The following is a 24,170-nucleotide window of genomic DNA, read 5'->3' on the forward strand; positions in this document are numbered from 1 at the left end:
GTGGATGAGGGGTACGTGACTGTATGTTGGATGTAGAACAGAGACACCTGCTGGAGACTGGGCATTTAGTTCGGAACACTAGGGATTAACAAGTACGGCTCCGTTTGGCTAGGACAGGTAGTGTGGCGGTAACCTCTAACCTTTTTTCTTTAAGTTTGGGATTGCATTTCATGTTGGAAATTTTAAACTCTCTTTTTGTGTCCAGGAATAGCTTGGACTGAAACGGAATGTCACCTCGGAAGGCATCGTTGTTTAGGAGTTGATGCTTAATTAGAAAAATTCTCCTGTAAGCATTTTTGAGAAGCTGCAACACCAATAGTAGAGAGCAGTTTAAAATATGGGAAGAAACATATTACAATAAACATGTCTTCTGCCTGAAGACCAAATGTCACAGGAAACCGTGAGCTTCTGTAATGGATCATAAAGGATTACAAAGAACATTTGACAATTTTATGCCATGAAATAAGAATAATAAAGATTTCATGTTTTCATTTAATTTTATTTTCAACCCAATTTATTTTGTCATTAAAACATTTGCTTCTATTTGACCAAGACGAATCAAGTATTCCAAGGTTCCCGGTAGATCACACTGTTGTGACGTCTTTTTTTTTCCAAGTGGTGAATTTCAGGATAACTGTATCATTCGGATTTGGAATGAAACATCCAACACCTGCAAAAGGTTCTCTTAGGTCAGTCTGTGATAACATGTAGCATACATGTTCATACATGTTCATCTGTCCAGCAAGCAGTGTTGGGAACATTACTTTAAAAATGCATTTCACTACAGATTCCAGAATACATGCCCTTACATTTTAATCAGTAACGTTTTCCATCAATCTGAGGAATTATTCCAAGGTTTTAAAAAATTAATTAAACATTGTCCAACATTTTCCAAAGCAATGTTGTTGTAATCCAAAGTATTTAAAATGTGTTACTCACTTTGATATCATTTAAATCACATTTAATTTGCATGTATTCTGCATTATGTAATCTGTAGTGAAATCAATTTTAAACATAACCTTCTCAACACTTCCAGCAAGGCAACACGAACCCGCTGTGCTGTCCTGAGCTGCACATCGCGAGCACAGGTATTATTACTTTTGCACCAGTATTGAGTGTAATTAGCTGGCTACATTTAGGTTTTATTTGGCATTACATTGCAGTTAATTACAAATTGTTGGGTAAATTCATACATTAATTTTGAAAGCTGTTTGATCAAATGTTGTAATGGAGTTCATGTAAGGGCTTTAAGAGAAATGTTTGGAACAGGAAGTGTGTAACATGTTTGTGAAACACCAACAACAGCCATTTCTTAATGAGACTTTGTAATAAGGTTTGAGTCTTAAGATGAAGGCCAAAATATCTGTGCATCGCCTGAAGCCTTTTCAATGGTTCAAGCATTGCTATTGATTTTCCAAATATTTCATCTGTGAAAGAAAAATCAGAATAATTTCATTTTGTACTGAATCTTCATGTGGCCTCTGCTGAACTGGTGGGCCATGATGGGCTCTGTCCCCATGACCCTGAACTGGTATAGATGCTGATTGAATGCATTAATACAATCTTCATGAGTTGTGCTTTTTATCTGAATTCATTTTTATTTTATTTGATAGGGACAAGCCTAGTCTAACTAGAAATCTGGTGCGTATCACACAATTGTCTCCTCTTCGTACACCAGGTAGTGAATTTTAAGATAACCACATTATATTGTCTGGGAATATAACATCCCATGCCTGAAAATGGTAAACCTAAGTCAGTGTGTGTGTGTGTGTGTGTGTGTGTGTGTGTGTGTGTGTGTGTGTGTGTGTGTGTATATATATATATATAAATAATTGTAGTAAAGTAGACAGGTTCCAGAGAAACAAAATGTTTTGGACACAGGTCCTTCATCAGCTGTAGTACTGAATCCGTACTCACCCACATCAGGCCTTATTATGGTGCCATTCTGGAGCTTGTCCAGGATCTCCCAGTACGTCTTCTGAGTGTCATTCCTTGCCAACCCATTCACACTCACAAGGAAAGGCCCGTAGTCCGGGTACTCTGTTACGGTGAAACTGCGCAGACAATACAATGCTTTTCAGTGCTGCAACCTTTCTCCGTTCTTTTAAAGATACATTACTTGGGCTTTGGTTGAACACTGATGTCTTTATTATATGATCTATATAAAGTCCATACTTATTACTTGCATAGTGCACAACTTGAATTTTAAAGTACAATGTGACATACTTAAGCATGTGGTTTTTTTGCAGCCTCCTCATAGCTCCAAGTAGAATTCCTCTGTGTGCGATTTTAGTGATGTAATTCTTAGTATCATTGATGAGGGAGTTGAATACAATTAATGTAATTTGATCCTCTTCAAGATCTGCAGTCAAAAATGCATTATTGGATAATAATTATTATTGAAGGTATGTCTGAAAAAAATGGTGTTTCTACACGGTCCTCAAAATGACATTCGGTTCAGAACTGATTTAAGCATTTATACTGCGACTTCCATGTAACATACATGATAGACAAGGAAAGGTGTGAGAGGGACAGACAATCATGCTGAATGCTGAACCATCATTTCTAAATCACACAGAGAAGTCAGACGTATATTTCAATACAGAGAGAAGTCCAAATTGCAGTGCAGTACAAAGGATTTCCAGAGAAACAAGATGTTTAGAGGCCATTCTTCAGCTGTGAAGACGTGCGTATAATATACATGTATATATAACAAAAGCTAAATGAAATGTGTGCATGCTCACCTGTAGGGAAAACCATCGGACACGATAAGCATGTCAGTAGTGGCATGGAAAGAAGAAACAAGTCTCTGTAGACCATCTCAGGAGCTGTGTGGGCTCTCTTCTCTTAGTGAGAAGGCTCGCATGTTGCACCACTTTTACATGACTATAGCATTTTACTTCCTGCTTTTTTTGGTATCTGCTTGGAAGGACGAAATCAATAAGCTTCATAAAACATTTGTCTCTTTGTTTAAAATATTTTGGTTTAAAATCTTTTAGTTTAAAAAATCTAGATTAAGTCTTATTGTTAAATCCTATAGATTTATTTTGTCATCAGAAAACCATAATTAAACACTAACTATACAAAATATTAAATACAAATGTACATTTATGGATTTGGCAGATGCTCCAGCCTTCTACATCATGTACACACACATACAAATTTTTATATATAACACTAATATTTCGTTGGACCGCCTTTAGCCTTGATTACAGCACGCATTTGCTGTGGCATCGTTTCCACAAGCTTCTGCAATGTAACTATTTATTTCTGTCCAGAGTTGCATTAATTTTTCCCCCAAGATCTTGTATTGATGATGGGAGATTTGGACCACTGCGCAAAGTCTTCTCCAGCACATCCCAAATATTCTCAATGGGGTTCAGGTCTGGACTCTGTGGTGGCCAATCCATGTGTGAAAATGATGTCTCATGTTGCCTGAACCACTCTTTCACAATTTGAGCCCGATGAATCCTGGCAATGTTATCTTGGAATATGCACATGCCATCAGGGAAGAAAAAATCAATTGATGGAATAACCTGGTCGTTCAGTATATTCAGGCAGTCAGCTGACCTCATTCTTTGGGCACATAACGTTGCTGAACCTAGACCTGAACAACTGCAGCAACCCCAGGTCATAGTACTGCCCCCACAGGCTTGTATGATAGACACTAGGCATGATGGGTGCATCACTTCAGCCGCCTCTCTTCTTACCCTGATACGCCCATCACTCTGAAACAGCGTAAAGCTGGACTCATTAGACCACATAACCTTCTTCCATTGCTCCAGAGTCCAATCTTTATGCTCCCTAGCAAATTGAAGCTGTTTTTGCCGGTTAGCCTCTCTGGCAAGTGGTTTTCTTAAGGCTACACAGCTTTAGTCCCAATCCCTTGAGTTCCATTTGCATTGTGTGTTTGGAAATGCTCTTACTTTCACTATTAAACATATCCCTGAGTTCTGCTGTTTTTCTACGATTTGATTTCACCACATGTTTAAGTGATCGCTGATCACAATCATTCAAGATTTTTTTCGGACCACATTCCTCCCTTGAAGATGATGTTTCTCCACTGTCCTTCCACTTTTTAATAATGTGTTGGACAGTTCTTAACCCAATTTTAGTAGTTTAAGCAATATCCTTGTTTTCTCTGCTTGTTGCATGCCAATAATTTGACCCTTCTGAAACAGATTAACATCATTTCCACGACCACAGGATGTGTCTTTCGACATGGTTGTTTAACAAATGAGAAGCTACTCACTGCATCAGTTAGGGTTAAATAACTTGTTGCCAGCTGAAACATAATCACCCATGCAGTAATTATCCAATGGGAGGCTCTTACCTATTTGCTTACTTAAATCCAGGTGGTGACCTTTTTTTGGCCAGGCAGTGTTTGTGTATGTATGTATGTATGTATGTATGTATGTGTGTGTGTGTGTGTGTGTGTGTGTGTGTGTGTGTGTGTGTGTGTGTGTGTGTATGTATACACACACACACATAAACACATACATACATACACACACACACACACACACACACACACACACACACATGCATACATACATACATTTACATTCCTATATACACACACACACACCTTAATATTTAGTGTTGACCCTTCTTTTTTAAGACTTCTGCAATTTGCCTTGGCATGCTAGATATCAGCTTCTGTGTAAAATCTTGACTGATGGCAACCCATTCTTGCCTAATCATTGCTTGGAGTTGATCACAGTGTCTATGTTTTATTTGTCCATTCTCTTTTTGAGGATTGACTACAGGTTCTCAATGGGATTGAGATCTGGGGAGTTTCCTGGCCATGGACACAATTTATTTGTTCTCTGAACCATCTGGTTATCACTTTTGCCTTGTGACATGGTGCTCAGTCAAGCTGGAAAAAGAACGGTTCATCACCAAATTGCTCCTAGATCGTTGGGAGAAGTTGGTCTTGGAGGATGTTTTGATACCATTCCTTATTCTTGATTCTTTGATACCTTATCCTTTTTCCTTAATCTACCGTAGAGGGCAGAGCCTCCCACACTATGGAATAACCTTCCTGTAAATGTCCGAGATTCAGACACAGTCTCAATATCTGTGCAGTCAGGCATTTTATTAACTGCTTCACTTCTTAGGTAAAGGTGTAGATCTGGGGATCCATGGGCATTAAGAGTTATGGTAAACTGGGATGTTATGATGTTGTCACTTCACCTCTTTTTTGTCACTCAAGGTTGTTGACTGAGGGCCTCAACCCATCTCAGCTGCCTTGACTACTCCCACCAACCCCTGATGCCCCCTACTGTAGCCCACCACACCTCCACCCCAGACAACCACTCTCCGTTGCCCTTAATGGACGTTCTCTTGCAGGATGGGTCTCAGACACATGCACACCTCGGGACAAGGCTAGGACCTCTGGAAAGTTGGACTAGACATTAATTGCTTTTTTTTTTTTTTTAGTTATTTTTCTCTTTAAATTTGTTATTATTGTGGTGACCATTGCCAGAGGAGGATGGTCCCCCTTTGAGTCTTGGTTCCTCTCAAGGTTTCTTCCTCATGCTGTAGGGAGTTTTTCTTTGCCACTGTCACCCTTGGTTTACTCACTGAGGGCTTGGACTTTGTGACATCTGTTGTAAAAAGCACTATAGAAATACATTTTGATTTTGAATTGATTATTCATGGTAGTGTTCTTAGGCAAAGGTTTGAGCAAACCCACTGCTTTGGATGAGAAGCAACCCCATACATGAATGGTCTCAGGATGCCTCACTGCTGGCATGACACAGGACTCATGGTAGCACTCACCTTTTCTACTCCGAGCAATCATTTGTCCAGATGTCCCAAACAGTCTGAAGGGGGCTTCATCAGAGAAAATAACTTTACCCCAGTCCTCTGCAGTCCAATCCCTGTACTTCCTGCAGAATGTCAGTCTGTCCTTGGTGTTTTTCTTGGAGAGAAGTGGCTTCTTTGCTGCCCTTCTTGACACCAAGCCATCCTCCAAAAGCCTCTGCCTCACTGTGTTGCGTGCAGATACACTCACAACTGTTTTCTGCACTGGTGGTGACCCGATGCCTTAACTGCATTCTCTTTAGAAGACGGTCCTGGCACTTGCTTGACTTTCTTGGCCGCCCTGAAGCCTTCTTCACTGCAATTGAACCTCTCTCCTTAAAGTTCTTGATGATTTGATAAATGGTTGATTTAGGTGCTATCTTACAAGCAGCAATGTCCTTGTCTGTGAAGCCCTTTTGATGCAATGTAACAATGACTGTGTGTTTTCTTGGAGGTAACCATGATTAACAGAAGAAAACTTCAAGCACCACCACCGATTTAAAGCAACCACTCTGCTCTTCTAATCAGCATGACAGAGTGATATCAGTTGCCGTGTCCTCGTTAACACTTTCTCCTCAGCTAACAAGAAGATTACAGAAATGATGTTAGCAGGCCATTTTGTGGCAGTAATGAAATGCAGTGGCTGGAATGCAGCAATTTTTGTGATTAAGTTATTTTTCATGGCAAGGAATGAATCTGCAATGACTTGCAATTCATCTGATCGCTCTTCACAATCTAGAGTTAATGCAAAATTGTCACCATAAAAACTGAAGTAGCAAAGTTTGTGAAAAAAAAATTTGTGCTAGTCTCAAAACTCTTGGCCATGACAGTATATATATATATATATATAGATAGAGAGAGAGAGAGAGAGAGAGAGAGAGAGAGAGAGAGAGAGAGAGAGAAATAAATACCAAGGGCTGAGAGAAGAGCTGGAAGGTGAAAGCAACTGGTAACCAGAGCGCCAGTGACCCACAAACTGGGCGAATGGCTCCAGCAACATCTGAGGTCTCAGTCCAGATGAGTGCAGTCCTGGGAACAGCTAAGACACAGGACCCTCAATCTCCCAGACCTCTGGTAGAGGACCTGCACTTGAAGGAAAAAGACCACTCAGAGGGCGAGTGGGGAAATTGTTTTTATATATAAATTTGGGTTTCATTTATGTTTAATTTTGATCTTTCATTGTAAAATCTTATGAAATAACAAGATTACACAGCAAACACCATTTCCATGCTAATTTAATATATAGTCTGACCTTTCATATCAGAATACAATGGATTCTCTGGTGACATCACAAGGTCATAAGATTAACTTTAATTATACATGTGTTTTTATTGCTTGCATAATTTGAACTGATGTAAATAATGGAGGGAAAAGATTTAAACTTCTTATAAATCTTTGTCAAGTAATTTATTCCACATGTCTGAGCGTAAAGGTTTAAGGGTGGTTGTAGACTCCTCTGGCTCCCTTCCAGTTAGGTCATGAACACGAGGCATTCTTGATTACAGGCGTTTGTTTTGCACGTCCATGCCTTCAAACATGAGAACTATATAATAAAATAGACAAATCATATTGATTTAGTGCATTACATTCTTTCAGAAAACACTTATGAAAAAGATCACACAAAACAACATACACCTTACAACAGGCTGTTAAGCAACAATTAGCTTAAATGTTCAACAAAACCTCAGCTAACATATTAGTTATCAGCCAGCTCACTAGCATATGTAATGAGTATAACATAAAACATATAAACTTTTCTAGCTCATTGGTCGCATTAATTCAAAAAGGGGCAAAGAAAGGAAACCGCAGGTTCTGCAGATCTTCCAGCTTTAGTTGAACTCAAATTGTGCTTCACCAAACCACACAAACTATGTTCTGTTCCTTATGGCCATACAAAGTGTGTCTCCAATAATAACAATCTGACTACAATAAAAACAATCCCATCATGGTTCCTTCCTATGGACATGCTTCCAACTATATTTGTCAGCAAACAACTACTCCACTAAAATAGAGGTTAACAAAACAAAGGCTTAACCCTACAACTGACTGTTGTCAGCCACAGTGGTTATGTGAGGAGTACTTTTATACACCTGTCTGCATTCTCTTTTGAGTGCAGTGAAATATTTTAATGAATTGGTCATTTTAATTAACCTTCCATAAGGAATAAGGATTCAGTAGTAGGAAGTAATGAAAAACTAGAGGTCAGGGACAGACTGGACATCACATGACTCAGATTTACAGTAATGTCTTAGTTAGAAGACTACTCAAATGCCCCAAAGGATAAGCGACGTGGACTTTTAAGCTGTTGGTCTCAGTTTTTATATGACTGTGAAATATGGAAACACCTTATAATAGAAGTGGATATTGGAATTCAGAATGTTTGCTTTTCTACAGTGAGAAAATCAGCATATTTGAGCATGTGCAACAACAACACAAAACAAAACAAAACCAGAAATCCTGTGATACCTGTTATTTGCAGCTTGGATATTTTCTATATGTATTAAACCAGTTTTGTGATAATATATGCAATTTCAAAATTGCTTAGGAGTTTTTCACAACCAGTGTCTGACTGGCAATGATAATTGGATGAATTTGTTCCTTTGTGTCCGGTAATTGATTTGTTAATGTTAGTGTCTATGAAACACTTCTCTAAAGTAAATAAGATTATAAAAAGTAAAGACCTATTTTATTTAGCAAAAAAGGAAGTACGTCCCACTGGCAGATTAGAGTTAGTTTTGCTATTTAACTTGTTTGGCAGTCAGTGACTTAAGGTGTGTGTGTGTGTGTGTGAGATAGAGGTGTGCATATGTGTGAAAAATAGTTGTGTATATATGTGTGTGTGAGACAGAGGTGAGTAATGGTGAGTAATTAGTATTAAGCTCTAAGTGGAACTTCCCTCTTTAATAAAGTAAATGATGTACATGGACACCTCCTACAGGTGGCGCCCTCTCACCAGCAACTGTTCTTGATGGTAGCGCACAGGCAGCCCAGCATCCCCACTGTCGTCATGGTAAGGGTATACACAGGACTAGGGCCCACCTTCCCAAGCCTAAGTGTCTAAGGCTACTTGTAGCAAGGGAAGACGCGAAACTTATAGATGTTGGCACATTTCCAAAAGTACTTCCCCATCTAATACAGATTCTACTGCCAAACCCCAGACAAGAGTTCAGAAATATCTATTTAGAACAAGTTTAGGAGTGTCTGGCCTTTGTCCAGACAGGACACACTCGTGCCCTCTTTCTGTGTGCTTTGCTTGTAGGCGAGCATCACTTATGTTTGGTAGCTCCATGGATCTGTGAAGTCAGAGCATTGACTGTATGTGAGTCAGAGTCGCTGGTCTCTGTAGTGGAGGTGGATGAGGGGTACGTGACTGTATGTTGGATGTAGAACAGAGACACCTGCTGGAGACTGGGCATTTAGTTCGGAACACTAGGGATTAACAAGTACGGCTCCGTTTGGCTAGGACAGGTAGTGTGGCGGTAACCTCTAACCTTTTTTCTTTAAGTTTGGGATTGCATTTCATGTTGGAAATTTTAAACTCTCTTTTTGTGTCCAGGAATAGCTTGGACTGAAACGGAATGTCACCTCGGAAGGCATCGTTGTTTAGGAGTTGATGCTTAATTAGAAAAATTCTCCTGTAAGCATTTTTGAGAAGCTGCAACACCAATAGTAGAGAGCAGTTTAAAATATGGGAAGAAACATATTACAATAAACATGTCTTCTGCCTGAAGACCAAATGTCACAGGAAACCGTGAGCTTCTGTAATGGATCATAAAGGATTACAAAGAACATTTGACAATTTTATGCCATGAAAGAAGAATAATAAATATTTCATGTTTTCATTTAATTTTATTTTCAACCCAATTTATTTTGCCATTAAAACATTTGCTTTTATTTGACCAAGACGAATCAAGTATTCCAAGGTTCCCGGTAGATCACACTGTTGTGACGTCTTTTTTTTTCCAAGTGGTGAATTTCAGGATAACTGTATCATTCGGATTTGGAATGAAACATCCAACACCTGCAAAAAGTTCTCTTAGGTCAGTCTGTGATAACATGTAGCATACATGTTCATCTGTGCAGCAAGCAGTGTTGGGAACATTACTTTAAAAATGCATTTCACTACAGATTCCAGAATACATGCCCTTACATTTTAATCAGTAACGTTTTCCATCAACGTGAGGAATTATTCCAAGGTTTTAAAAAATTAAACATTGTCCAACATTTTCCAAAGCAATGTTGATGTAATCCAAAGTATTTAAAATGTGTTACTTTGATATTATTTAAATCACATTTAATTTGCATGTATTCTGCATGATGTAATCTGTAGTGAAATAAATTTTAAACATTTCCTTCTCAATGCTGCCAGCAAGGCAACATGAACCCTCTGTATTGTCCTGAATCCATACTCACCCACATCAGGCCTTATTATGGTGCCATTCTGGAGCTGGCTGAGTATCTCCCAGTACGTCTGGTCAGCACTGTTCCCCTCTACCCCATTCACACTCTTGAGAAAAGGGCCGTAGTTCGGGTCCTCGGTTACAGTGAAACTGTGCAGACAAACCAATGACACTTCTCTGACACTTGTACTACTGACATCCCTGGCATGGCTCAGATCACATATACCACAGCTTATTGTAAATTGCATATACAAAATGGTCTCCATTTTAAAATCTATATAAATGACAATGATGTTCTGATACATATTTTAGAATTTTGAAGCCAAATACAACTTACTTCAGTTTTCCGTTGTTTTCCAGTGTCCGCAGAGCACCAAGTAAGATCCCTCTGTATGCAATATTAGTGGAGTAGGTCAAATTCTTTTGGTTGGTGATATTGGAGTTGTAAATGACTAACTTGATTGGATACGGCCCCTGGTAACCTGCAAGCACAAAATATTAACCTCTATTTTAGTGGAGTAGTTGTTTGTCAGTTGACAATCAGTATTTGACTTTACACTATTTCTAGTTACACAAAGTGAACCATAAGCTCCGTATATCAATTATAACTTCCAAGTAACAGATACACTAGCTGGTGAATACATGTGCATGGCATTTAACACATGTAACACACACACACATCCCTGATTTCATTTTCTCCACTCCCGTTCCAGTCCTTGTGTTGGTTTTGGCTGTTTTCTTTAGTTCATCTGTGTCTTGTTAAGTTATCATTGCCCTGTGTATGCAAGTCCAGCCTTTTGGCCTGTGTTTTGGCTGCTCCTTGTGACTCGAAGACACTGTTTGAAATTCCTACTTGCTCGTGTTTTCCAGTCTCTGGGTTATAGCCTGCATCCCCTGTTCGTCATTGTGTGCGTTTGTTTGTTTGTTATTATGCATTCCCGGACTCTCCATGTTGGTAAACTGACCCTGGACTGTCACGATGTCTCTGACACTGCATTTGACTTTACTGAATCTCGCTCTTCTCCGCACGTGCGTTCGCCTCGTTACACACTGTTGTTAACGGGAGTCACAGAGGCGCGTGTGTTCTCACCTGCCGTGCAGACGCTGGCAGCCAGCAGGCACAGAAGAACCGGGATTCTGAGCACCATCTCGACGATACAGGCAGGAGCTACGTGTACTCTCCTCTGGAACACGGGCCCTTTTATGTTTCCCCGCGTTCACGTGATCGTGCCATTTGAGTTTGTTTTTTTTCTTCCACTTTTCCTTTCTGCTTATCAGGTAACCTAGCCAGATTCATGAAGGAAAGGTTTCGGACGGAGGTCCCTCATCACCTGTGTAAACAAAGCGCTTCACACGCTTGGAAGTACGTTGCTCGCGCAGGTGATGCAAGACCAAAACGTCCCGTTCTCTGGGAAAAATTCACGTGCAATTTTGGGAGTAACTGCGGTTACTCTCCCTCAGTTACTCCCTCTAGTTACTCCCTGAAAACTTCATGTACATTATATACGAAACATACCCCTAAATAAACTCTAACTAAAATCAAGGTCTACCATTTCAGAGCATACAATACAGATAACATTGTACAGTACAGGACTGAAATCAAGGTCTACCATTTCAGAGCATACAATACAGATAACATTGTACAGTACAGGTAACCTTGAATAGAGCAGGTAGCCGTGGCTGGGCGGGGGTGTGGCCAATGACTGCCTAGCCCGAGGCGAGACAGGTTTCCCTTTGGCCCTGCGCATTAGACATTAGAAGAAGAATACAGTACATCAAGATCTGATCAGTGCAGTACCTTGCAAAGCCCAGGAGGGGCGCTCTTCTAGTAGTCTGCTGATTGCCAAAACATTTTGAAGCTGGTTGACCCAAATCCTCTATTTGCTATTCGCAAAATGTTTAGTCCTGTTCTCTTTCTATCCCTCTGCTTTCCAAATGTGAAAGACACTCCTATAAACACTATAATGCTTTGTGACGTTCAAGTCAAAAGCATTTATTATAATCTAAATCTAACATTTTTAAAATATTCATATACTCGTAAAAAAAATTCATAGTCAAATTTAGAACTTAAACTGACCAAGATCAAATTGCTATACAACATTAATGTACCCTTTGGCCGAAAAGACCCACGTACATCCTGGTTTTTTTCCAGAAGACTGATGGTGGAAGCAGTGAAAGATTGTATTCACACACCATGACATCTGATTTGAAGAAACAGCTGTATTTATTCTGACTGCTACTGTAGCAGGGAACGGAAGGACATGACATAAGGCTACTCGAGGGAGTGTTAACAACTGCCCCCCGCTTGTAAAAGAGGGCGGGTCTCTCTCCCAGATGAATGAGCACACAGATGGATCACAGCCAGGCTTTGTGGAAGAGCTTTCCATGTGCCGGAAGCCCAGAGGAGGAGTTGAAGCCCCACCAGATCACCAGTGCTGCTCTGTCCTGCTCTTTTGATATCCACTTGAAAGATTTGGCATGAGACGCCAAGCAAGGAAACCAAAGTTCTTCCTGAACCTTTAGGCCAGGGTGCGTGCTGCCACTCTGCGCAAGCTGTGGACTCCTGGTTTGGTGTGGAGTTATTTCACATGCTTGGATTCTGGGGGCAGGCCAGGAGCCCAGCATGCTGCCAAAGAGAGTCCGCTTCCAGGTACTTCACTTCAGATCTGAGCTGTGATACGATGACACAATTAGATGTTTATCAGCTACTTTCATTTGTGAGATTTGTGATATGTTTTGGATCTGCTCTTGCTGTAAATAGGATACCATAAACATTTAACACGATTTAGCCTCTTTAGCCAAAGTGTGATTCTTTCCGTATAGTTAATAATCAAACTAAGAAATTGGTCTAATTGATGCACTCTTTTTAAAATAATTTATGGAAGTGTATGTGGTTTTGGTAAAGTAAAGACTAAATTTGCCCACCTGTTTAATATGGTAAAAGGTTTGTCCCTGATTGTCCCTGATAGGACTGGGTGAGAGTGTGTTGTCTCCAGGCAGGCCCTGGTGCTGCTTTGTCTGGGGTTGGTACTCCAGTGGCCTGATGCTATGACACTGGCCAGTAGGCTGACTGGAGCAGTCAAGTACCTCAGTGTATTGCTGTGTCTGCATATGATTGTAGTGTCTCTCCTCTTTCGTTAAATGTAGTCCCTTGTTCCTCCTGCTAAAGTAAACATGATTTAGCATCATGGTGAGCATGTTGTAGATGCTGTAGTTCAGTAGTAAAGGAGCCCTTTGTAAAAGTGAGTGTGGAGCTGTTCCACAGGTGAGAGTGAGAGCCAGACCCCCCTCACACACACACACACACACACACACACACACACACACACACACACACACACACACACACACACACACGCGCGCGCGCACGCACCCACCCAGAAAGAGACACACACACAAACACAGAGGAAATTAGATTCATTCTGAGTGGGTATGGGGAATTCCTCGTGTGTGAGCCCTCAGACAGAACAAACAGTGGTCTCGCTGTTGCTACTGAGAGACGAGCAGACCCAAGCAACTTTGTCCTGCTGTTTTTTCATGGCCCATTGCTACGTGGGAGAGACGATCTGAGTGCCAGCTCACCCCGCAGGACCACTTTCACATACCTGGGATTATATTTGTTTGTGGGAATTTTTGGACAGAGAAGGTTCTGTTTATGTAGAAACAAACCGGAGGATTTGCAGCAGTGGGTGGCATGGGTGGGTTTGGCCGGCATCTGTGGGGCATGAGGGGTGAGATATCCCTTAATGATGTGTCACACAGCCCATGAGGAGTGAGATATCCCTTAATGATGTGTCACACAGCCCATGAGGAGTGAGATATCCCTTAATGATGTGTCACACAGCCCATGAGGAGTGAGATATCCCTTAATGATGTGTCACACAGCCCATGAGGAGTGAGATATCCCTTAATGATGTGTCACACAGCCCATGAGGAGTGAGATATCCCATAATGATGTGTCACACAGCCCATGAGGAGTGAGATATCCCTTAATGATGTGTCACACAGCCCATGAGGAGTGAGATATCCCATAATGATGTGTCACACAGCCCATGAGGAGTGAGATATCCCTTAATGATGTGTCACACAGCCCATGAGGAGTGAGATATCCCATAATGATGTGTCACACAGCCCATGAGGAGTGAGATATCCCTCAGTGATGTGTCACACAGCCCATGAGGAGTGAGATATCCCTTAATGATGTGTCACACAGCCCATGAGGAGTGAGATATCCCTCAGTGATGTGTCACACAGCCCATGAGGAGTGAGATATCCCTCAGTGATGTGTCACACAGCCCATGAGGAGTGAGATATCCCTTAATGATGTGTCACACAGCCCATGAGGAGTGAGATATCCCATAATGATGCGTCACACAGCCCATGAGGAGTGAGATATCCCTTAATGATGTGTCACACAGCCCATGAGGGGAGAGATATCCCTCTATACTGTGTCACACAGCATGTTACACAGATTCAGTCATTACACATACACATTTCTCCAAACATTACATGTATTTCCAAAAGCTAAAAAGTCAAAGTACTTAACCATCCAAACTAGTCTCAAAATCTTACACCAACAGAGAAAAAACTATTTTTGACTGAAAATTCCACACGCACTCTGCAAAACCAAGTATTCCACACAGAATAACACACACACACACACACACACACACACACACACACACACACACACACACACACACACACAGCAGGTATGTACACACACAAACTACAAAGTTATACTGTGTGCTGCAAAATGCAAAACTCACTTTATCAACATACAGAGACCTCAGAAACATCCACTGAATGCTGTAATCCATTTACAGTGTTTACATTCACATAACTGTTCACAAATATTCAACATTGCAAAAGTAGTGCAGGTGTACTGCATATTTACATAAAAACAAGAATAAACAAAATGACTTTTACATTAAATACAAACAAAAGCCCCACGATGTTTGACTTTTTCCTGAATCAGTGTGTGAGGTTATATCCCCCAGGAAATATTTATGATGTACTGTTTTCACATGTGGGAGGAAGGTTTAGCTCGTTAGCATACTGAGATTTGATGGGCGATGCCAGAGTTTAGGAAAATGAGAAAGGTGGGTGTGTTTCCAGTGAGAACTGCGCAGTGTGTTGAGATGTGTGTGCAGAGACGTAGGGACAACCACTAGAGGGCACTCTTATTACACAGTGTATTCACAACCGCTGAATAGACACAGAAGTAGAGTGGTTGCTTTAGGATGTTTCATTTACAGTGACAATTCTAATTCTATTGTGTACAAGCTGTTTAATCTCTATATTTAAGTCACACGCACACCTTCACAGGAGCTGAAACAAATCTAATCTAGGCCACTGTAGTGCATTCAACCAGTGACAACCAGTGATTTCTTCTGTTTAACCAGACAGCCAGAATGCAAGAGGCAGGCTGTCACAGGAGTTGAAAATCATCTGTCATGGTGCTCTGTTTGGTGGAGATCTGGACCCAAAAGGGACCCAAAAGGAGTTAACAGTTCTCCCCTTCTTACAGAATTTAATGTAGCAATACTGCCCCATTTTTCCAGTTATACTGTGTATGACTATGTATGTGACAAATAAACCAAACTTGAAACATTAAATACCTGTAGTCCAATCTTTGGACAATAATTTATCCCATATCACATTCCTGATCTAAAACAAGAGGCTTGAATGGTGTGTTTAGATCTCAGAGAGATGAACCATTCAGATGGACCCTCAGATGGACCCTTAATAGAAGCCAAAATTAAGTTTATATAACCATACCCCCCCCCCCCCCGACACACACACACACACACACACACACACACACACACACACACACACACACACACAGCCTTTCATATACATATGATATAAATGCTTTTTCAATTTTAAGAGATGGAAATAATCTAATTAGACTCATTTTTAAAAGAAATTGCGTTCTTGCTATTGTCCAGATTCCTCTGATAATGTGAAGTGTTCTGTGGTTCATGACAGTAGATTACCATAAGCAACAGACTTTATAAACATGAGCATGAGGGCTCAGCGTGGATCAGCGTGGTCCTCGGAGCCTGTGCTAGAGACACGTCTTGCAGCATGGAAATCACTCAAATGTAGAGGGCTGGATCACGTCAGAATCAAGAGTGAGGAACACTTCCGATTTGATCATTCGCCTCCTCCGTGCCTCTCTGATCTCTGTAGACTTGAGAATGACATTTCTTGCTTGCTTTATATCAAAAGTAGTCGCTTGAATAGACTTGGTTGGATTCCTTTTCTGCATGGACCAGTGTCAAAGGCCTGTGGGACTGAACCCCCGTGTCAGATCGGACTGATTTGAAACCTCCACATCTGCAGACAGCAGGGCCTCTGTGCCAGTCCTCCAGCTGCCCCAAGTCCTCCCCGTCACACTGATGAATAAAGCAAGGCCCCTTTTTAGCTATTTTGCACGGCTTCAGTGCCCAGCAGCTTTGAGTGACTTAACCTTCATAGTGAGGATGAAAGAGTAGGAACAACACAAAACGAACCTTCAGCACAGGCAAACGCACCTGGACATGCCGGCGGGCTGAGAAGGCTCTTGAAATGCTCGTACCCGGATAATCCGTGGAGGGCTTTAGCTCACGGACAGAATTAAGGCCCACGGGTTCAGTTTCTTACTGGAAATGAGAAGAGTAAACCCCTGATCCAGCTGGTATATGTTCATGGAGTTAGTGAGGGCCAAATGAAGCTACAGGACGTAGCAAAAAAATATGGAGATATGGAGGGACTGAGTTGAGCCCTACTGTCCCCTGTGCATACAGCAAAGCATCCTAACACCTTAGCCTGTAGTGGTTGAGCACTGAAGCAGAGCGTAGCTTTTGAACGATAAAGTCAGTTTCGGTGTCAACAACGTGCTCCCTCCCCTTCATTGGAGTTTTAATACGGGCCACACTGCCAGTGCAGGACCTGTGAGAACGGTGAACAAGTGAGGAGTTCTTTAACTAGGATAATGCTGGCCTTGTGTCAGGCCAGGAGGGGAGAGAGAGAGAGAGAGACAGAGAGAGAGAGAGAGAGAGAGAGAGAGAGAGAGAGAGAGAGAGAGAGAGAGAGGCGGGGAGAGAAAGAATGAGGGAGTCTGAGAGATTGTGAGTGTGAGTGAAAGAGAGAGGAGAAGGCAGAGAGAAGGAGAGAGAGAGATAGTTTCTCTCTCTCTCTCTCTGTCAGGCAGAGTGGGAGAGGGAGGGAGAGAGAGGAACAGAGAGAAGGGGAGACAGAGAGAGAGAGAGAGAGTAAGGAAGAGGAGGCGAGAAAGAGAGTGGCAGAGAAATGTTGCGAGGGCCCACACACACGTAGGACTCTTCCATTCTGCATCAGGATTCTCTCCAAACTTTTGGTTTGGTTTTCTGAGCTTCTCAGTTAACGGGGACGACTTTTTATGAGCTGCCTGAAACTCTTCCCAGGTTTGTACACAGTTGAGGTTCTTAAATTTGATGTTATGTTTTCTTGGGGATTCGTAGACATTTTAAAATATTTTAATTAGGGGGAACTGGATCAATTCTCTACAAAGTTACAAAGTAAAATCAAGCTGTGTTGTTGTGTTTCGAGCAGGACATTATGGTGTCATTAATGTTTATGCGGTGATGTTTCTCCAGTGGACACAGAGACCAAGGATGTGGTTATCTGTGTAGGGAAGGACTGAAGCATTTGATAATTGTCCCACAGTTTAACATGTCCAGTGACTCCTTTAAAGCCTTAAACATGTATGTATGAGTCTTAGCTGTGGATATAATGATGAAAACCTTGGACTGCTGAGCGAGAGAGAGAGAGAGAGAGAGAGAGAGAGAGAGAGAGAGAGAGAGAAAGAGAGAGAGCTTTAGTAGCACAAGTTAGAAACATTGTGACCTTCTCCTCTCCTACCTTCCCTCCCCTCCTCTCTCCTCTCCTCCTCTCTCCTCTCCTATCCTCTCCTCTTCTCCTCTCTTCTCTTCTCCTCTCCTCCTCTCTTCTCTCCTCTCCTCTCTTTTCGACTCTTCTCCCCTCTCCTCTCCTCTCCTCTCTTCTCTTCTCCTCTCCTCTCCTCCTCTCTTCTCTCCTTTCTTCTCCTCTCCTCTTCTCTCCTCTCCTCTCCTTTCCTCTCTCCTCTCCTTTCCTCTCCTCTTATCCCCTCCTCTCTTCTCCTCTCCTCTCTTTTCTTCTCCTCTCCTCTCCTCTCCTCTCCTCTTCTCTTCTCTCCTCTCCTCTCCTCTCCTCTTCTCTTCTCTTCTCTTCTCTCCTCTCCTCTCCTCTCCTCTCCTCTCCTCTTATCCCCTCTCCTCTCTTCTCCTCTCCTCTCTTTTCTTCTCCTCTCCTCTTCTCTCCTCTCCTCTTCTCCCCTCTGCTCTCCTCTCCTCACCCTCAAGTTGGCTGGTGAGGCAGAAGAGAGCTTTCCATGATCAGATTTGGTTCTAATAATCAAGGCTTTGTTCTCCATCTCCACTGCGCTGTCAAAGCAATGAGGACAGCACACAATAATCCAGCCTGCCGGTGTTTGCCCCTGAGCCCTGCCCCCGATCGCTGCCCCCGAGCCCTGCCCTAGGGCACACAGCCATGCGGCCTACTAATCATGCTTGCGTCAGGGGCACTTAATGAGCTGGAATTACACTGAATTGGTTCTGTCAGAAATACCAACAACTCTTTTCTCCGCAGACCTTAACTAGTGAGGGTGAAAATCAACTACAAACCAAACCTGAATCAGAAAGGAGTGCGTGTGTGTCACATTTATTCTGCTCATTTCAGTGAAAAATGATTTGATGAGTGACACAGTGTTGTTTGTTCCGGTTTTGTATCCCAGACTGTGATATGGCTGTGATATCGGTATGTCAGGCTTTAGTATGAGTGTATTTACGTCTGTCGTGGGCGAACCATACAGGAATCACAGCTGTTTTTCTCCATAGTCCCACTGCTTCAGGGGATCAGATTAGCCCAAGCCGAAATAAAATGGCTCTTTCTTCGTACATGGTTGTAAATCCCTTGCAGCTGATGACTCACGGACATCATCAGATGCTGGGTATGTATGTTCTGACATTCTGGGTATGTGCTGTGCTGACTTTCTGGCTATATTCTCACCTGATGTTCTGGTATGTGCTCTATTGATGTTCTGGCATCAGTTGTGCCTTTAGCAGGAGAAATACATGTTCAATGAGGCTTCAGATCTGAGGCTTCTTGGCCGACTAGGCCAGTCAAAAACATTCCAAGTTTTGGTCTTTGGTCTTAACATCACTTGAGAGATATAAGGGCATTCAATCAGAACTCAACTGTTTATCGTCTGTTCACTTCAGATGCTAGCAGTGCTAACCCCAGCCCTGTGGTACCATGAATCCCAGGTGAGGCACTTTGCTTCACAACCTGAGGAGTTTGTTTTCTCCACACATTGCTCAGTCTATTAGACGCGCTGTTGAATATTCGACTCATTTGTCTAGTGACGCTGTCCTCAAGCTGTAATGTTCCTGCGGTAATGGCACCCATGTCTCTGCTCTCTGTGGCCTTCGCGATATCACACCAACGCAGGAGCCACCATAGCTGCAGGTGTTACGTCGGGAATCAAATCTGTATGTTTTGTTAGCTGTTTGTCAGTTGTTCAGGGTAAGAGTTGGAAAAAAAGAAAACGTTTGATCAATATGGTGTTATTGGGAAAAATGACAAAATTTGTAATTCCATTTATTATTGGAAAATAGTGTGTGAGTCTGTGTGTATATACAGCAAGCAGCTGTGAGATCACTGTTGGCCATAGAGCTGCTGTAAAGAGCAGCACTTCACACCGCTGGTGTCCACCCTCCCTGTCTCCCTGGGATATGGCCTGCACAGTTTATATCTTTCCTTAGAGTCATTACTCACTAATAACCTCCATAATCTTAGGAGTTCTGCTGTCTGAAGAAAAAAAAAAAGTGACTTGTTTTCAAAACGTCTGGAAAGAAACCGGGTGTTCTGCAGCTAGTATGACATGGCTGTTGTTACCTCACTGCGGGGCTGCACTTTCTCTGACACTGTCTGCTCACCCAGTGGACGCCGCCAGCTGTCGAACTCTTCACTGCCCGACGACACAAAGGTTGCACATTGCACATTGCACTCTTCCTCCCAACACTCGGCCTCAAATTATTAAGTGGTGCAGGATAAAATAGCAAATTCCGTCAAGGAAGCAACATGCTCCCAAGCAAGGTTTGGAAAAAGAAACATGCAGAAACAGCACAAATATTCCGTAAGAGGGACGGAGGAAGGAGCTCACTGATCAGGTTTCCATTAGCTAAAGATGTTTTCCAAAGCTGATTCCTCTCCCTTGCTTCCACCTCTTCTCCCAGCTCCTCAGCCTTCAGCACCTCCACTCTTCATGTTCCTCCCAGCTCCTCAGAGAGGGCCTGGTGGATGTGGAGGTGTAGGTCCTCTCTTCCATGCCCTGCTAGTGTTTGCGCTGCTGTGCGCAAAGCAGAAAGGGGTCACTCGAGGGCACTTCATGTCGAAGCGGTTGCCTGTACCAGCTCAGCTGCCTTCCAGTGTAGAGATAAAAAAGTTGAGTGCTGGTGTGGTTATTTTATTTGTTTGGTGTTTTTGAGATCTCATTGGCACTCTGAGCCTTCGTTGGAATTTCTGGAAAGTAGCGTCCCGAATAAAGAGTCCCGAATGGAGATTAGAGGCAAGACCCAGTCTGAGGGGTCTGGGGGTCAAGGGGTCAAGACTGAGGGGTCAAGACCCACTCTGCTTGGCAGACCTGAGTCTCTGCAACCTGGATCCCCCCCCAGCGGTGAGAACCAGCAGACACCCAGCAGCAAGACTGAGCAGAGAGGCCCAGTGGTGAGACCCAGCAATGGGACCCAATGGAGAGACCCAGCGGAGAGAAACAGTGGCGAGACACTCTTGCCTTGGCTGGATTTGGAGTATCATACTCTCACTCTGGTGGATCTTGGATTGCACTATAAAATTTGAGAAATGTACCATAACAAGGCCTTTTTTTTTGCTTTCTTTGGCTAATGAATCACTTAATAAGCAGAAAGGAGATTTTTAGGAGAGTTGGTGTGGAGGACTCTGCTTTATGCAGAATTATTTACTGATCTAGTCAACAGAGGTTTGCCTGATCTGTATGAAGACAGAACCATTCTATAATGAAGTGTAAAATATAAACTAATAAAAAAAACAGCAGGTAGTGAGTAGTGTATATGTATATGGAAACACAGAGCTGTCTCTATTTTGAGATTTCTATTTTGCATTTCTGTTTTGCATGCACTCACCGTACGCACATAGCAACACCAATCATGTGTTGTCATGCCAGACCTACACAGACATGCTCAAAGCTGATTGGCCAGGCCAGATAACCATTTCATCCCACAGTTGTGGCACTCTGCCCGCACTCAAACACTACACCATCTCAGAGGCGCTTGTGCTCTCCTGTGGGCTGCGTGGGGAACACAGAACCGATTCACCCAGCTGTCGGGACCCGGCCTTCCTCCACACAGGTTGGGCAGGACCCTGTCCTGTCGCTGGCCGTGGTGGATGAGGTCCAGGGCCCTACCCTGCTCCTCTGTGGGGATCATGCAAGCTGAATAGGGCTCTTTGTTCCAGAAGCACTGGACTGCCTGTGGAGCTCAGTGTCTTTAGGAGTCAAACAGCCAAAGTCAATGGAACGTTTGAGGCAGAGCCTGTTGGAACATGGTGTTCATGAAGAGACCCGCTGCCCCCAAACACGCAGAGGCAGGAGGTGTTATTGGGATCACAAGGGAAGACTGACTCAGTCATTCTCAACAGCGGAATCCCAGCCAGGGATGCATTAGCCAGGCTCCTTCAGTAGTCATTCCATCATTCACCAGAAGTGCATGAATACCAGCGCTGTGCTGAACTAAATAGAATATTCGTTTCAAAAGTGTGGAGTTGCATATGTGGATCTCAGTCTAATGTGCCTTTCAGACATTCTGCTACTTCTGTTCATTCTGAAACCGCTTTTGGTCAGGCCTGTCTCTGTGTGGTTTGGATTTCGGCACAGTTCAACTGAGGACAAACTCCTCATCGCTGGGGACGGTTAACCCAAGCCTGTGCTTGCGTGCCACAGAGCCACCGAACGTCTCTCGAGACGAGCCCATCTAACTGATAGCTTCTCTCTTCTAACGTGCACCTCTTCTCCACGTTTCTGGCATGGTTGCCTGTCTCAGCGATAAGGCCGTGATGTTTAACTCTCTCTGCCCCGACATCTCGCCCCAGGAAGTGGTCTGTTTTCTCAGTCCTACAGGAAGTCTGTATATACACACGCTGGTCTCCTGTTGTCCGGGTCGTTCGCTCCTTTGTTTGCTTTTGTTTCCTCTGGTGATTTTCAGGATGGCAATCTCAGCCAGCTGGATGAGCCCAGCTCGATCCCGCCCACATTGCACTGTAGACAGGAGCATCCATTGTGGCCTCGACATGTGATTCCATCATGACGGGTCACGTCAGAAATGGTCCCAACGGAATTTGGCTTGACATGATGGCAGAAGTTAACGAATCCCCTCAATTAAGTAACTTGGTATTGTTATGGTCCTGAGATTAGATTTGAAATGTGAGAGGAGTTTGCACTTCAGCTTGTTAAAAATGGCCACTAAATACCTGTTTCACTTGGAACACTGGACTTGATGACACACTGAATGCTTTATCCTCCAACACCAGTAATGGCTTCCCAGTCTCTCTCTACAGGAGTATCCTGACTGTGGGTCGTTAGAGTTACAGCGGGAGGCAATATCACTGTTAGCCTGTTCAGAGTTGCAGTTCTTCTGCCAGACGTGTATCCTGTTCCCTCCAGGCCTCTTGCCTGCCTGGTCCAACCTCGTTTATGTTTTCCTTTCATTCTCTGTGCTCCAAAATGAAGGGCCATATATCCTACTGCTGACATTAACAGACACATGCCCACAGAAACCTTTGAAGATGCTCCTCTGACCTGCGCTTGTGTGACGGCGTGTAGAGGGCACGCCGCACCCTGGCCCTCCCCCCAGGGTGCAGCTCTGTCTTCACCAACACAAAGCGCGTCAGTGAGTGTCAAATGCCAGAAATTCCCTTCTGTACTATAAAATGACACCAAGTGGCTCTCAAGTCTTGTAACAGAAAAAACAGATAGCAGAAGAGAAAAAAATTGATTTGTGCAAAAAAAGATCACATGGGAATATTGTGAAATATTTAAACCCTGTTTAAATATGTAAGTTTTTCCCTGGTCCTACTCTTAAAGGGAGCACATGAATTTGTACATTTGTACTCTCAGTTGGCAGAATGCCTTTCCTATGCTGTCCAAAGTTTCTTACATAATGTGGAAATGTGTGGGAACTGCTGCCTACACATTTTTGACTAAATATACATTTATTGCATGGCCAGTGTGTCCCTAGAGCCATTTTGTGACATACTTGCGGCATGGACTGAAATGGTGGCTTAGCTACCCACGTCTTTGGCTGCCTACGAGTGGCCATAATCATATGCTCACAGAAATGTCAAGTTATTTTTCTTCTGCTCCTCAATATCCTGTCTGCATGCACATGTGCACAACTCATTTTCTCTACCAATCCCCCCCACCGAGCTCATCTTCTGAAGTCTGGCATTTCCGAGTGGGAAGCCACAGCCATAGGCAGCGTGGGGCCATTTGTCACACCGCCACTTCCAGTGAGAGCATCTACTGTTTACACACTGCTGAGGACTGCTTTTGCAACAGTGGAGTCACGCTGATGGTTCTTGACGTGGTTGTAGGTTTCTGTGTGTGTGTGTGTGTGTGTGTGTGTGTGTGTGTGTGTGTGTGTGTGTGTGTGTGTGTGATTGCTGCCCACCACCAGGTGGAAGTCTCAGATTAGACAGCTGGTAAATGAAGATAAGCATTCAGCAGAAATAGTCTTTTCTCTCTCTCTTTTCTGACATTCTCTCTCCCTTGCTGATGAATAACTCTCAGTGTGTGGGCACGAGGTGCCAGGCTGGTGCAACTCTACTACTGAAGCCCAAGTGAAGGCGTCTTTGCTACAG

At 43.0% G+C, this 24,170-nt stretch overlaps 1 protein-coding gene across 13 annotated transcripts in view; it reads left to right on the forward strand.

The window, feature by feature from the left end:
* The first annotated feature begins 17,436 nt into the window (after nt 1-17,436).
* The window catches only part of phldb1b (pleckstrin homology-like domain, family B, member 1b), a 47,192-nt gene continuing 40,458 nt past the window's right edge, over nt 17,437-24,170 (forward strand). For all 13 annotated transcript variants that reach the window (XM_027021239.2, XM_027021241.2, XM_027021243.2 and 10 more), the window contains exon 1: nt 17,437-17,641. The gene's annotated coding sequence lies outside the window, so the exon portion shown is untranslated. The remainder of the gene's footprint in view (nt 17,642-24,170) is intronic.

This window comes from Electrophorus electricus, chromosome 15 (genome assembly GCF_013358815.1).
Source record: "Electrophorus electricus isolate fEleEle1 chromosome 15, fEleEle1.pri, whole genome shotgun sequence".
NCBI lineage: Eukaryota > Metazoa > Chordata > Actinopteri > Gymnotiformes > Gymnotidae > Electrophorus > Electrophorus electricus.